The following is a 6,232-nucleotide window of genomic DNA, read 5'->3' as shown; positions in this document are numbered from 1 at the left end:
ATTGCTACTCTCAGAACTACTGGCTAGAAAGTATACAAAAGTACTGGAGAAACTCTTTAAGAAGGGTTTAAAACTTAGTCCATGTCACACTTATTACAGGTACTTACAGACTACTAGAGCAGCACAGCCAAAATGTGGTCAGGGTAGAACCCGGACTATTTGCATTATGTGCCTCCCCCAACCTCTCTTTTACGCCGCTGCTACTCTCTGTTTATCTTATATGCATAGTCACTTTAACTATACATTCATGTACATACTACCTCAAATGGCCCGACCAACCATGTAGACCTTTTTTTTCTCGCACTATTGGTTAGAGCCTGTAAGTAAGCATTTCACTGTAAGGTGTAAGGTGTTTTATTTGGCACACGTGACAAATAAAAGTGATTTGATTTGATAGATAGTCTGGACTGATAGATAGTCTGAAGACAGACATAGTTGATGATGGAAGGCACCCAGACGGTCACTGGTGTCCATGGGCTGTTTGCTGTGTGTGTCTACCACCACTCATCAGTAGGCCGTGTCAGCGACTCAGCCTGGACCTAGCTATCTGCCCTGTAATTGTAATAATTCATCATTAACCAAAGTGAAGCTTCGCTGGGGTGTCGGGGTCAGACGCAGTCAGATGTCCTGGCTGACCGTGTTTGTGTCTGTCTGCCCAGAATGGTCTCACCTGCCAGAGCGTTCTAGGGGTTTAGGAGAGGGGCTTTGTGCCGAGTGGGTCGCCAGTGACTCCAGTTTCCCACTGTTTCTCCTCCCCACTTCCCTAGTTCTCTTGACTACAGTTCAGACACAGGCAGGTCTAGCAAAGCTGTATGATTTAGGATGTGATGCTAGCAGACACTGAGTCAGAGGAGAGTCCGTTAAAGCCCATCTACCTCCTCTACCTCCCTCCTCCTCACCCCTTCCTCCCCCTCTTCTGGTCTGATGTCAATCTGCAGGGTCTTTAACCCCCCTCCCCCTTGGTCTGCCCAGGCCCCGTCCGTCTCATATCTGTAGTGTGAAGTCACAGCAACAGCATGAACAGCAGTCATCTCTCCCGCCAATGACTTCATCTTAACTTTTAACAACTGAGACATCGTGGTTTAAGATTTGGGGACTGTGGAAGATGGAAGAGACAATGTATATAGGTTATTTATTCAGTATTTATTTTGCTATCTTTACATTTTTCAATTATTTAAGAAACTCCCCATCCCGGATGATTGTGACTGTGTTCATAGAAGATTTCTGGATTAAAATAATGCGTTTGCTCTCAAGCTTAGCCTTTTCTTAACAACACTGTCATCTCAGATTTTCAAAATACTTTTGAACCATAGAAATTGACTAATTTTGTACTAGCATGCATTTTGTGTAGCATAGCACGCAACATTTTCCAAAAGCCAGATAACCAAATAAATAAAATCATTTACCTTTGAAGAGCTTCTGATGTTTTCAATGAGGAGACTCCCAGCCACATACCAGATGTGTTTCCTGAAATGTTAGGAGAAATTTCCGTTTTCTACATTGCGCCTGGCTACGAACCGAAAATGCAGTCACCTACAACGTGAAACTTTTTCCGGATTAACTACATAATATTGGCAAACGTTGTTTGGAATCAATCCTCAAGGTGTTTTTTCACATATCTCTTCATTGACATGCAGTTCGTGGAAGCTTGCTTCTCTCTCTGTGCCCCATGGAAAAATACTGGCAGGTGACTTTTGGTAAATGTGGTCTCTTATGGTCAATCTTCCAATGATCTGCCTACAAATTCACAATGCTGCAGACACCTAGGGGAAACGACAGAAAGGGCAGACTCATTCCTCTTATTTCACAGCCATATAAGGAAATCATGAAAGACAGAGCCTCAAAAATCCTTGTCATTTCCTGGATGCCAAGTCATCTTGGTTTTGCCTGAAGCTCACGTTAAAGGGCACGCACAGAGAAGATATTTGTATTTCTGGACACGTCAGAGTGGTTTCTTTCGAACAGTAGCAATTATATTTTCGAGCATCTTTTTGTGACAATTCCAAAAATGAAATTTAAAGGACCAGTTAAAAGTTTGGACACACCTACTCATTCCAGGGTTTTCTTAAGTTTTAAAAACTATTTTCTACATTTTCTACCAAAAAAAAGTGTTAAACAAATCAAAATATATTTGAGATTTTAGAATCTTCAAAGTAGCCACCCTTTGCCTTGATAACGGTGTCGTGGCTTTACTTTCATGAATCTGATGACTGTTATTTATCGAGTCAACTAACTATGTTTAATTGTTACCCAATTAAATTAATATTGTAACAATTAACTCATTAGGAATTTGGGACATCACGAGAGCTGTTGCCTATCTATCACATCCATAAAACAGTCAACGTATTAATCATAACCTTGTATCATATCATCATTCTGAACAGTCGTAACCTCCTGCATCTGAAAAAACTCCAGCCGTACTTATGATTCAGTACTACACAAATTAGTTGTATTATTTATTTACTAGCTAACTAAATGATAAGACAGGATAACATACACACTTAATACATTAGGAAAAGGTCCCTAGCGGACTGACGTAACATATGGCGGCTTGTTACACAGGGAGAGAGCGAGAAAAAGACACTTATCGTTGATACATTTTAGAAACTATTCTCACAGTAATCATATTCTTTGCACATGAACCGCCACCCATTTGGAGTAAGAAATCATGAGCGTATTAATGTTTAAAGGTCTTCGTTAAATGTCTTCGTTCACCGTGGATCTCTGTCGGGAACCCTCACTCCTTAGGAAGGGTGTTGGGACTTTCAGCGGCACGCTTCTGATTGTCCAAAAGGGTTCTCCCCTCCCCCGTCTTCTACTGTTGTTCTCTCTGGAAGATGCTCCTTGGAAGATAGGCTAGCCAGCTGTTTTGACAGTTCCCATTGGTGATGAAAGGTGTAGAATACGGTGATTTGAGAAGAGTAGTAGAATAGGATGGTTTGAAGAGTAGTAGAATGGTCTCTCCTAAAATTAAATTCCCATCTTAACAAAAATACTTTCATTGCTCATATTTCATGCACAATGTAATGGATTGAGACTTCATACCTGTAGTGCATATACTTTTCAAGTTACAGTATTTCCTTTATAACACTTTTTTATGACATCACAAATAACATCCTATATGACATTATTATTTTTTAGATCACCTCTGACCATTTCCCACGTTCTTATGTTAGAAATATTGTTCAGTATTCGCTTTAGAATATGTTAGAGTTTTGTCGGGAAAAGTCTCTGAAGACAAAGGAACATTCCTAATTTACGACAGGGTGTGAGCTGTCAACCCCCCAACAGCTCCCTCCTCCCCCATCTGTGGATGAGAGAGAGGGTCTGGTTACTGTCATCCATTGCCAAGCTGACCTGGCCATTTGGATCCACACAGGACAGTCATGACAACAGTTTTGCACACTCTTGGCATTCTATCAACCAGCTTCAACTGGAATGCTTTTCCAATAGTCTTGAAGAAGTTCCCACATATGCTGAGCACTTGTTGGCTGCCTCTCCTTCACTCTGTGGTCCAACTCATCCCAAACCATCTCAATTGGATTGAGGTCGGGTGATTGTGGAGGACACATCATCTGATAAAGCACTCATCACTCTCCTTCTTGGTCAAATAGCGCTTACACAGCCTGAAGGTGTGTTGGGTCATTGTCCTGTTGAAATACAAATGATAGTCCCACTAAGTGAAAACCAGATGGGATGGGGTATTGCTGTAGAATGCTGTGGTAGCCATGCTGTTTAAGTGTGCCGTGAATTCTAAATGAATCACAGACAGTCACTAGCAAAGCACCCTCACACCATCACACCTGGGAATCACACATGCAGAGATCATCCGTTCACCTACACTGCATCTCACAAAGACATGACGGTTGGAACCAAAAATCTCAAATTTGGACGCATCAGACCAAAGGACAGATTTCCACCAGTCTAATGTCCAATGCTCGTGTTTCTTGGCCCAAGCAAGTCTCTTCTTCTTATTGGTGTCCTTTAGTAGTGGTTTCTTTGCAGCAATTCGACCATGAAGGCCTGATTCATGCAGTCTCCTCTGAACAGTTGATGTTGAGATGTGTCTGTTACCTGAACTCTGTGAGGTGTAGTTAATTGACAATTTCTGAGGCTGGTAACTCTAATGAACTTATTCTCTGCAACAGGGTTAACTCTGGGTCATAGTGCTGGATGGTTTTCCGGATTGACTGACCTTCATGTCATTTCTCTGCTTATTTGAGCTGTTCATGCCAAAATATGGACTTGGTCTTTTACCAAATAGGGCCATCTTCTGTAACGTTTCACAAGGCACATCTGTTAATTGAAATCCGTTCCAGGTGACTACCTCATGAATTTGGTTGAGAGAATACTAAGCGTGTGCAAAGCTGTCATCAAGGCAACGGCTGGCTACTTTGAAGAATCTCAAATATAAAATATATTTTGATTTGTTTAACACTTTTTTTGGTTACTAAATTATTCCATATGTGTTATTTCAGGGTTCCCGAGTGGCACAGCGGTCTAAGGCAATGCATCTCAGTGTCAGAGGGGTCACTACAGACACCCTGGTTTGAATCCAGGCTGTATCACAACTAGCTGTGATTGGGAGTCCCAATTGGCTCAGTGTCGTCCAGGTTTGGCTGCTGTAGGCCATCATTGTAAATACTATTTTTTCTTAACTGACTTGCCTGGTTAAATAAAAAATTAATTCATAGTTTTGATGTCTTCACTATTATTCTATAATTTAGAAAATAGTCAAATTAAAGAAAAACCCTTGAGTGAGTAGGTGTGTTCAAACTTTTGACTGGTATTGTATATATTTTTCTCTACATTGTTGGGGAGGGCCCGTAAGTAAGCATTTTACTGTTAGTGTACACTTGTTGTTTATGAAGCATGTGACAAATACAATTTGATTTGAATGTGTATGCTAATGCTACTACAAATGTGTAGCCAAACCAAACACAGCAGAGTCAAATTTAGCAACCAGTGGTCCAAATCAGTCTAATTCTTCCACATTTCACACTCGTTGTTTGTGACAGCTTCACACGTCAATAACATAAACCAACAGGAAATGGACACATCAGAAACAGAAAAGTTTCCAGTTGTAACTCGTTTTCTTCTCAGTTATCAGACTATCGCCCACATTGTGGCGACACGTGGGAGTAGGGGAGTAGCTGGAATACAGGGGCGAGGTCAGTCTGGCCGGGATGGGGAGGGTGTTCTCTCTATCTGTGTGTGTATTTTATTTCCGAGCCTTAACAGCAGCATAGGCCCATAGAGACACACACAAATTAGAAAAAGCAAGCTAGAACCTTCTCACACATTCATCTCCCTCACCCTACTACACACTGACAGACTTTCACCCTCACTGATAGCATGGCTCCATGAGGGTGTATGTGTGTCCGCTACCTGTCAGGCCTGGTCTAGTAGAGTGGCCTGGTCTAGTAGAGCCTGGTCTAGTAGAGCCTGGTCTAGTAGAGTGGCCTGTTCTAGTAGAGCCTGGTCTATCAGAGTGGCCTGGTCTAGTAGAGCCTGGTATTGTAGAGTGGCCTGGTCTAGTAGAGCCTGGTCTAGTAGAGTGGCCTGGTCTAGTAGAGCCTGGTCTAGGAGAGTGGCCTGGTCTAGTAGAGCCTGGTCTAGTAGAGTGGCCTGGTCTAGTAGAGCCTGGTCTAGTAGAGTGATGTTAGCTAGTAGACGGAGAGGACACTAGCCATGCGCTGACACCACCGTGGTAGACTGCCTGAAGGTCTATGAACTGTGTGTGTGGACTAGGGAGAAGTAGCATGTGTGTGTGTGTTAGTAGTCTAGAGAGGGAGAGGCAGCACAGTGTGGGGCCTTGTAAGGATAGGTCTGCTCCTCAACCTGATATGATATGAATCTCAACGAGGCCTCAGTGCCGGCCAGATCCACCATGTTGAGAAGAAGACTGCCTTATACCTCTCCATCCATCCAGCAGCAGCATCACATTCCTCCTTCCCTGTCTCTGGTGCCAGACAGGGATCAGGGGATGGACTGCTAAGATGGCTGAGGTCAGAGGTCATACTATAGATGACAGGCTGTCTGCAAGGGTCTTGTCTGTCTTGACTGATCGATGTCTGCTTCATAGATTTATCAAAGGGTCTTGTCTGTCTTGACTGATCGATGTCTGCTTCATAGATTTATCAAAGAAGTTTCCATGCTCCTGTCCCAATAACAGCAGGCTTTCCTATCTGTCTGTCAGAGGAAGAGAATAGAGGATATATCAGGAGACCTT

The 6,232-nt window shown here is 42.7% G+C and overlaps 1 protein-coding gene across 1 annotated transcript in view; it reads left to right on the top strand.

Moving 5' to 3' along the window:
- Nucleotides 1–6,232, top strand: part of LOC135504151 (integrin alpha-5-like) — a 90,095-nt gene that overhangs the window by 2,527 nt on the left and 81,336 nt on the right. The gene's annotated exons all lie outside the window — the stretch shown is intronic.

This window comes from Oncorhynchus masou, chromosome 18, assembly GCF_036934945.1.
Source record: "Oncorhynchus masou masou isolate Uvic2021 chromosome 18, UVic_Omas_1.1, whole genome shotgun sequence".
Classification (NCBI taxonomy): Eukaryota; Metazoa; Chordata; class Actinopteri; order Salmoniformes; family Salmonidae; genus Oncorhynchus; species Oncorhynchus masou.
The sequence above is the reverse complement of the archived record's forward strand: the minus strand, read 5'-3'. Positions and strand labels throughout refer to the sequence as shown.